This window comes from Octopus bimaculoides, chromosome 12 (genome assembly GCF_001194135.2).
Source record: "Octopus bimaculoides isolate UCB-OBI-ISO-001 chromosome 12, ASM119413v2, whole genome shotgun sequence".
NCBI lineage: Eukaryota > Metazoa > Mollusca > Cephalopoda > Octopoda > Octopodidae > Octopus > Octopus bimaculoides.
Window position 1 is genome coordinate 36,221,924 of NC_068992.1, and position 9,182 is coordinate 36,231,105.

The window sequence follows — 9,182 nt, forward strand, 5'->3', positions numbered from 1 at the left end:
ATATATATATATATATATATACATACATACATACATGCATACACACATACATACATTTATATATATATATATATCTGTATACAGGAAGCATAACATCATCATCATCACTAGTGATCACTCCAACCACCATGATGTTGACTGGATGTTTGATTTTTATCACTCTCTGTACATGTTTTGAGGATATAGCAAGCCAACAGTTGTTCTATGTGTTGACTGTCTGATCCTGGCAGGAATTTTTCTCATCTGAGAAAAGCCAAAGCATGTTCAGTTGGAGGGGTTGCTTGAGTTTGTTCAAAAACTTTGTAGCACAGTCTTTCCTCTTGTCCATAATGGCTTGGGATAAAAATTGGCCCTTTCTCACATTGTATGAGGAATACCGAATGTCTTCATGCACTATCTGCCTGATAAGAAACTCAGACACTCCCACATCCCTGGCTATGGACCTGATTGACTTGGTGGGATCTTGTCAATCATGGCGTGGATCTCACCAACAAATTCAGGAGTTCTTTTCTTATTGGAATGATCAGAGTGAGTTTTCCGAGCTGCCGTACCTTTGTAATCACCTTTAGACTTATCCAACTCTTTCCAAATCCTCTGAAATGTTCATATTGGAGCTTCCAGCATGAATGCCAAGCAGTATAGCATGTCATTTCCAAATTGTGTCATGGTGCCCAACTGACCCTACTATACTGTGTAGTTGACAAACTAAAAAACAAACAGTGTGCATGTGTGAAATTGAAAATATAAATGGAGACAATTTACCCATCGCACCCTGTATATGTATGTGCATATGTGTGTGTGTATACACACACACACACATATATGAGGAGGTACCCAAAAGTAACCAAAAGCGTTTTCTGTAGGACAAGTTCGTTGTAGTTCAGGCTTTTGTCACTAGAAGCCACTTAATGCAACTCCTCAGGCATCAGTCTGCCAACCAGCAGCGTCCTGTGAAGTCGTACTGCCACATGGTGTATCTCTTCTTTGCAGTGCTTCTCCTCTGTTCATTGAAACAAAAGAATAGCTTGCTTTCATGAAATTCTCTTTGCTTCCCAAGTTTCCCGAGCTGCCGTACCTTTGTAATCACCTTTAGACTCATCCATCACTTTTCAAATCCTCTGCAAAGCTACAAGTGCAGTGGCCTTCCTTATTGCACGTTTAGAAATACCAACAAATTTTGACAACCTTTTCCAATTATACTTCAGTTTATTGCTTATATTTTCCATGCACAGATGGTATATATTTGGTTTTGTTTATATGCTTATTTACATTTCAGAGTCTGCCTGCCTGTCTGTCATTGTTGTTGTCACTGTTGCTGCTGCTCTTGCTACTGCCGCTGCCATTGTTGCTATGCCTCTGACCAACAAGCAGTTTATCTAGATATTTTATTTAAATATTTTTTTCAAAGATGAAAACAAATGTACAGATATATGTTGACTTGCCCTTCCCTGCTGCCCACTTTGTACTCTGCACTTACATAAATTCCACCCTTCTCCAAGAGGGAGTCCTGCCCACTTTAAGAAGCACTATCCAAAATGCTGGATCTACTTTGTTTTCTGACTATCTCTCATGTAACTTATATTAGTTATTCATATTTTTTATTTTCATTTATTATTTTTTCTATTATTTCAGCATCATATCAATGCCAAAATTGTTGCGAAAGATTTCAATTATCAACTGGAAAAAATACCTTTATATATTCATATATATTTGCACATTTACTACATTTAATCAATCACAGGTAAGGATATATTTTTACCTTATTAATACTTATGAATAATCATTTAAAAGATAGATAAAAAGAATTCATGTTTTCTTATCAATATACTCCATTCACTTACAATCAAATCCATGTCAACCTTATCTACAGACCCAAGCAAATTTCCACGCTTAAAGCATTCTATGAATTCTGTCCAATAACATGCACTGGCCTATGTTATAGATGTGACTATTTCCATAAACTCATTCCGTTTCCTTTGTTTCACACATCTGATTCCCCATTGTTTTTATTCCGTTAAATTCATTTTTAGTTATTAGCTGCTGGAGACTCAACATGTTCTCAAAGACAAGTTAATTGTACCATTTCCTGGTGTATTGTAACTCGCATATTTTTAAAGATATATGATGATCATTGATTTGTGGTGCAAGTGTACATTTTGTAACTATTGTTAAAACTTTTCTGCAGATTATGTACATGCCATTTTTCATCTTTCAAAATTACAAGAAATTTTTTTATTAGTTTCACTAACAAGTCCCAGATTCCAAAAACACTTATTTGGATGATTTGTGAAATAATTAAAATGATTTGATAAAAGTACAAAACAGTAATTATTTCAAGTGTTAAAATAATAGTTTCTAATGTATAAACAAATAATAATAATAATAATAATAATAATGATAATAAAAATAATAATAATCATCATTTAACGTCCGTTTTCCATGCTACCATGGGTTGGATGATTTGACTGGGGACTGGCGAACCAGATGTCTACACCAGACTCCAATCTGATCTGGCAGAGTTTTTAAAGCTGGATGCCCTTCCTAATGCCAACCACTCTGAGAGTGTAGTGGGTGCTTTTTGCATGCCACCGGCACGAGGGCCAGTTCAGTGGTACTGGTAATGGCCACGTTCACATGGTGTTTTTTACCTGCCACTTGCACAGGAGTCAGTCCAATGTTTTGTTCACATGCTAGTAAGGCAAAGCTGGAAACGATCGTGCTCAAATGGTGCTTTTTACGTGCCACCGGCACAGAAGCCAGACCGCTGCTCTGGCAATGATCCTGCTCAGATGGTGCTGTTAGCACTGCACTGGTATGGGTGCCAGTCATTGAATTTGGCTCAGTTTCGATCTCATTTGCCCTAACAGGTCTTCACAAGCTGAGTTTAATGTCCAATGAAGGAAGGGTGTTGGCATGGGTGCTAGTCAATGAATTTGGTTCAATTTTCAATTTTGATTTCACTTGCCTCAACAGGTCTTCGCAAGCAGGGTTTTGTGTCCAAAGAAGGAAAGGTATGCATAAGTGGGCTGGCTACACCCCTGGTAAAGGCCACGGGTTATGGTCTCACTTGTCTTACCCAGGTCTTCTAATGCACAGCTTATTTCCAAATGTCTCGGTCACAAGTCATTGCCTTGGTGAGGCCTAATGTTTGAAGGTTGTGCTTCACCACCTCATCCCAGGTCTTTCTGGGTCTACCTCTTCCACGGGTACCCTCAACCGCAAGGCTGTGGCACTTTTTTACACAGCTATCCTCATCCATTCTCACCAAATGACTATACCAGCACAATCATCTCTCTTGCAAACCACAACTGATGTTTCTTAGGTACAACTTTTCTCTCAAGGTACTTATACCCTGTTGGGTATGCACACTGACATTACACATCCATCGGGGCATTGTGGCTTCATTCTTTGCGAGCTTACGCATGTCCTCAGCAGTCACGATCCATGTTTCACTGCCATGTAGCATGGCTGTTCGTACACATGCATCATACAGTCTGCCTTTTACTCTGAGTGAGAGGCCCTTTGTCACCAGCAGAGTTAAGAGCTCTCTGAACTTTGCCCAGGCTATTCTTATTCTAGCAGCTACACTTTCAATGCACCCTCCCCCGCTACTGACTTGGTCCCCGACATAACAGAAGCTACCAACTACGTCTAGTTTTTCTCCCTGAAATGTGGCAGAAGTTGTTCTCTACACATTTCCAGTGTTTATTGCTCCTGAGCATCTGCCACATACAAAAATTATCTTGCTAGTCCTTTGATATTGCTGCACCTCTTATGTATCCATAGCTTACACTGGGTACATCTTATGGAGTTTCTAATTATGCCTTTTCTACAGATCGAGCAGGGTTATCTACCTGAAGGGATTTGTGTTTTGTCTGCCTTCCTATTTATTACGACTTTGGTTTTAGCTAGGTTGACTCTAAGGCCCTTTAATTCTAATCCTTGCTTCCATACCTGAAACTTCTCCTCTAGTTCTGGTAGTGACTCAACAGTTAGAGCAAAGTCATCAGCATAGAGGAGCTCCCAGGGGCAACCAGTCTTGAATTCCTGTGTTATTGCCTGGAGGACTATGATAAATAGGAGGGGGCTGAAGACTGAACCTTAGTGGACCCCTACCTCTACCCGGAATTCTTCACTGTACTTGTTGCCAACCCTCACCTTACTGACAGCATCCCTGTACATGATTCGCACAGTTCTCACTAACCATTCATCTATCCTTAGTTTCCTCATTGACCACCAAATAAGGGATCGGGGGACCCTGTCAAAGGCTTTCTCCATGTAAGCGAAAGCCAGGTACAGAGGTGTATCTTTCGTTAGGTATTTCTCCTGCAGCTGTCTTACCAGGAATATAGCATCAGTGGTGCTTTCCCCTGGCATGAATCCAAACTGCATCCCATCTAAGCTGACTCTCTCTCTAATTAGTTGGTCTATGACCCTCTCCGTGACCTTCATTACCTGGTCCAACAACTTCATACCTCTGTAATTGTTTTTGTCTAAAGCATCACCTTTACCTTTGTAGCAGTTGACTATGGTGCTGCTACACCAGTCATTGGGTATAACTCCTTCGTGTATTACCTGATTAACTATATGGGTGACTAGGCTATAGCCAACACTGCCAGATATTTTGAGCATCTCTGCAGTGATTCCTGATGGGCTGGAGGCTTACCCTGTCTTCATACTCTTGATCGCTTTATCTACCAAGGTACTGTCAATTAGGATAGCTGGTCCCTCTGTTGGATTGACATTTGGCAGACTCTCTTCCATTCATTCTCTTTACTAAGCAACCTTTCATAGTGGTGTCTCCAAACCTCTCCCTTTGCAACCTCGTTTACTGTAAGTGAGCCATCATCCATGCGGACACATCTCTCTCCTATGACATCGCGATTCTCTCTCACACACTGTCTTGCAACACGAAATACTTCAAGACTTTGGTCCACACAGTGCAGGTGGAGCCTCATGGACTGATTAATAATGATACATCTAGTGATGGTGTCACAATAAAAACACTGGTAATTGCGCAACATGATAATCGCTACCTCATATGAGTGACAATGAAAAAACAAAATATTGTGAATAATGATGGGAATGAAACTGAAGCCAATGATGGTGACAGTGGTACACCCAGTAGGCTTAGAGATTCTGGTCTGGCTCCAGCCTGTCGATATCCAGAAAGGGACCACGACACACAGCATAGATGGAGCAAGCAAATTAATGCTTTGGTCATGGAGTGTTTCTACCTGAGCAGCCCAGTAGATGAAAATGGTGCTCAAATTAGAGGTTACTGACAACATATGTATGATCATTGGATAGAAAAGGGATTGTTTCAACTCACAGAACAGAGATTGTGTGATCAAGCTAGAGCAATAAGAAAAAAATTGTTGGTTCACAAAAGTAGAGCTCGAAGCTATCAAAAGACAGGTAATGGAAAATAGCAGAGATAACAATGAAAATACAGTTCTTACTAATAAGAGTAATCCCATAGCACAGGAAAGGAGCAGTGATAGTTTACTTGATGAGAGACATATAGATGATCTAAAAGAAGACAATAAAACTAATGGCAATATGACAGACAAACAAAAGGCAATCCACAACTGAATAAAGGTAAGACTACAGGAGAATGATAGCAACATTATTTGCAACCTTAAGAAGGTTGATCATTGGAAATTGAACCAAGAATCGAAAAATGTCAATGAAATTCTGAAATACATCAGAACAAACAACATCACAGAAACAAATAATTTGATCAAGGTAGCAAGTATTGTTGTAGCAGAAAACGTGGGTGCTGACGTCAAGAAAAAGAAGCATAATGGGAGCGACAAAAGAAAAGATCCGTGGTGGAAAAGAAGAATCCAGGCAGGGTTAGGAATGTTCTCGAAGGAAATCTCTGTGTTAGACTGAAAAGAGAAAGGGGAACTTAAAAGTGGACAAAACTACAGGGCACTGAATAGGATGTATAAGAAAGGGCCTGAAAGTAGTAGTAGAGGAACTGAAACAGCGCCTTGTTGCAAAGATGGTAAGATACAACCAAAGAATGAAGAGTTACCACCAGAATAGATTATTCAGAGTAGATCAGAAGAGATTCTATAAAGAAATAAATGGAGAGTGTACAGATGAAAAGGTGATACCAGATAACATTGAAAGTCAAAGGTTTTGGAGTGACATCTGGAGCAAAGACAAGGAGCACAAGAAGGACGCTGAATGGTTGCAAGAACTGAAACAAGCAGTAGTCTGTTCAAAACAGCCAGAACTAGTAATTTCAGTTAGGGAAGTGAAGAAAATCAGCAAAAATGTGGGCAACTGGAAGGCTCCAGGATCAGATGGAATTCAAGGCTACTGGATCAAAAGATTTGGTGAATGTCATGCATGAATAGCTGTACAACTTAACACCTTGTTAAATGCCAACCAAGTAACATCAGAGTGGTTGACATTGGGTAGGACAGTGCTGTGCCTGAAAAACATCGTAAAAGGCAATACGGTAGAAAATTAGAGACCCATATCCTGTTTGCCACTTATGTGGAAGTTATTGACTGGAATACTCGCAGAGTCAATGTACGAATATCTGGAAAAAAATGGAGTCCTGCAATATGAGCAGAAGGGTTGCAAGCATAGGTGCAGAGGTACCAAAGAACAGCTCCTGGTAGACAAAACTGTACTTAGAGACTGCAAGAGGAGGAAAAGTAACTTAGCCATGTTGTGGATTGACTATCATAAGGCATACGATATGATCCCACATTCTTGGATTATGGAGTATATGAACCTAATTGGTATTGCATCGAATGTTGAGCGATTGCTTGGAAAAAGTATGGCGAATTGGAGGATGGACCTGACAGCATATGGAAGAAGCTTAGGGACAGTAGAAATTAGGAGGGGCACCTTCCAAGGGGATTGCCTGTCCCAACTGATCTTTGTACTGTGCTTGATGCCACTAACACTGATTCTGAGGAAAGCAAAAGCTGGGTATGTATTCAAAAGCCGCCGACAAATTTGTTATTCATGGATAGGTTCAAACTTTATGATAAACATGAAGCCCAAGTCAGTTCTCTTGTTGATACAGTGTACACCTTCAGTGCTGATATTGGAATGGAGTTCAGACTGAGAAAGTGTGGTGTGTTAGTCTTGAAGAGAGGCAAAATCAAATGTATGGATGGGCTAACGATACCATCGGGGGAGGTTATGAAGCAGATAGAAGAGACGGGGATTCTGGAAATGGATAAATTGATGGAGAAAGAAACGACAGAAAAATTTAAGGTGGAGTACTTGCGCAGACTGAGACTGATCCTTAAGTCGAAATCAAATGGAGGGAATAAAATTGAAGCTATCAACACCTGGGCAGTTTCACTCCTTAAATACGGAGCAGGGGTACTCACATGGACAGTAGATGAACTAAACAGCTTAGACAGAAAGACAAGGAAGTTGCTAACTAGATATGGGTCACTCCACCAAAAAAGTGACACAGACAGACTGTATGTACCAAGAAAAAGAGGGGGAAGAGGACTTATTGGATGCAAACACAGCATTAGAGCAGAAGAAAACAACATAGAATGGTATGTAAAAAGTGTCGCAGAAACACTATTATTAGAAGAAGGTCAGGCTTTTGTAGGATGAAAGATTGCAAAGATAAAGTACTATACAAGAAATTGAAAAAGAATGAAACTGAAAATAGGTGGGTAAAGAATAGAATGCATGATCAATTTCATAGGGATGTTGAAGATAAAACAGACAGAGATAAAAGATGGCTGTGAATGACTAAAAGTGATTTAAAATCAGAAATGGAGGCTCTAATCTGTGCTGCCCAAGAGCAAGCACTAAGAACAAACTACATAAAATACAGAATAGACAACACATCAGAAAGTGATAAGTGCAGAATCTTTGGACAAAACGGTGAAACTGTATGGCATATTACCAGCCAATGTACACCACTAGCCCAGAAGGAATATGAGGCACCACGACAATATAGCCAGGTTTGTCCATTTGACACTTTGCAACAAGTATGGACTTGACAGAGCAAAAATTGGTATGACCGCAAACCTGAAGGCATTGTCAAAAATGGAAATACAAAGAGCCTATAGGTTTTTATGATTCAGTGCGACCATGAGATAGAGAATAGGAAGCCGGACATAGTCTTAATTGAGAAAGAAAACAAACTATACTGGATCATAGATATAGCATGCCCAGCTGTCAACAAGGTATGTGATAAGGAAGAAAGAAAAGTCAAGAGATATGACAGGTTAGCTTGGGAAGTTAAGCAGTTGTGGTTAATGAAAAATGTAGTAGTAGTACCAATAATTGTCGGAGCCCTGGGAACAGTGAGCAAAAATTTCGAGAAGTACATGGAACAAATAGGGGCTGCAATAAGGGTGGAGTACTTGCAGAAAATAGCACTGCATGGAACCGCTTGAATACTCTGGAAGGTGCTTGAAAAATAAGAGGTGTTACCTTAGTTCACTGGCAGTGAACAGCTGACACTGTAATACATCTCCAGCGTTAGAAGCTGTGCAAAGGCAATAATAATAATGATAATGATAATAATAATAATCCTTTCTACTTAAGACACAAGGCCTGAAATTTTTGGGGAAGGGACAAGTCGATTACACCAACCTCAGTGTTTCACTGGTACTTAATTTATCGACCCTGAAAGGATGAAAGGCAAAGTCTTTTGCCCGGCATGCTAACGATTTTGGTAGCTTGCCACCTTAATAATAATAATGATGATGATAATAATAATAATAATAATAATAATAATAATAATAATAATAATTGTTTTGAAGTTTGACACAAGGCCAGCATGTTTAAATTAATTACATCGTCTCCAGTACTCAACTGGTACATATTTTATCGACCCCTGAAAGAATGAAGGGCAAAGCCAACTTCAGCAGAACTTGAACCCAGAATGTAAAGATGGATGAAATGTTGCTATGGAGGTGATGGTGATGATGAGAAGGATGAAAAGTACCAGTCCAGGTTGGTGAATTGATGTAACTGTTAGAAGGCTGAGCAAGATATCTTACTGTATTCTGGCACCTTGTATTCTGATAGCAATGCCTCAAAAATGCCATGATGCATTGGTTCAAGTAATCAATCTTTCTCTTGAGAACACATTGGTCTCAGGATGAGAAGAGAGACTTGCATGCATAGATGACCTCTAATTTCCTTAAAATTAGAAATCAGCTTATACACTATAG

At 39.7% G+C, this 9,182-nt stretch overlaps 1 protein-coding gene across 1 annotated transcript in view; it reads left to right on the forward strand.

The window, feature by feature from the left end:
- Positions 1-9,182, forward strand: part of LOC106875675 (uncharacterized) — a 168,029-nt gene that overhangs the window by 110,042 nt on the left and 48,805 nt on the right. The window contains exon 2 of the mRNA XM_052972127.1: positions 1,633-1,741. The gene's annotated coding sequence lies outside the window, so the exon portion shown is untranslated. The remainder of the gene's footprint in view (positions 1-1,632; positions 1,742-9,182) is intronic.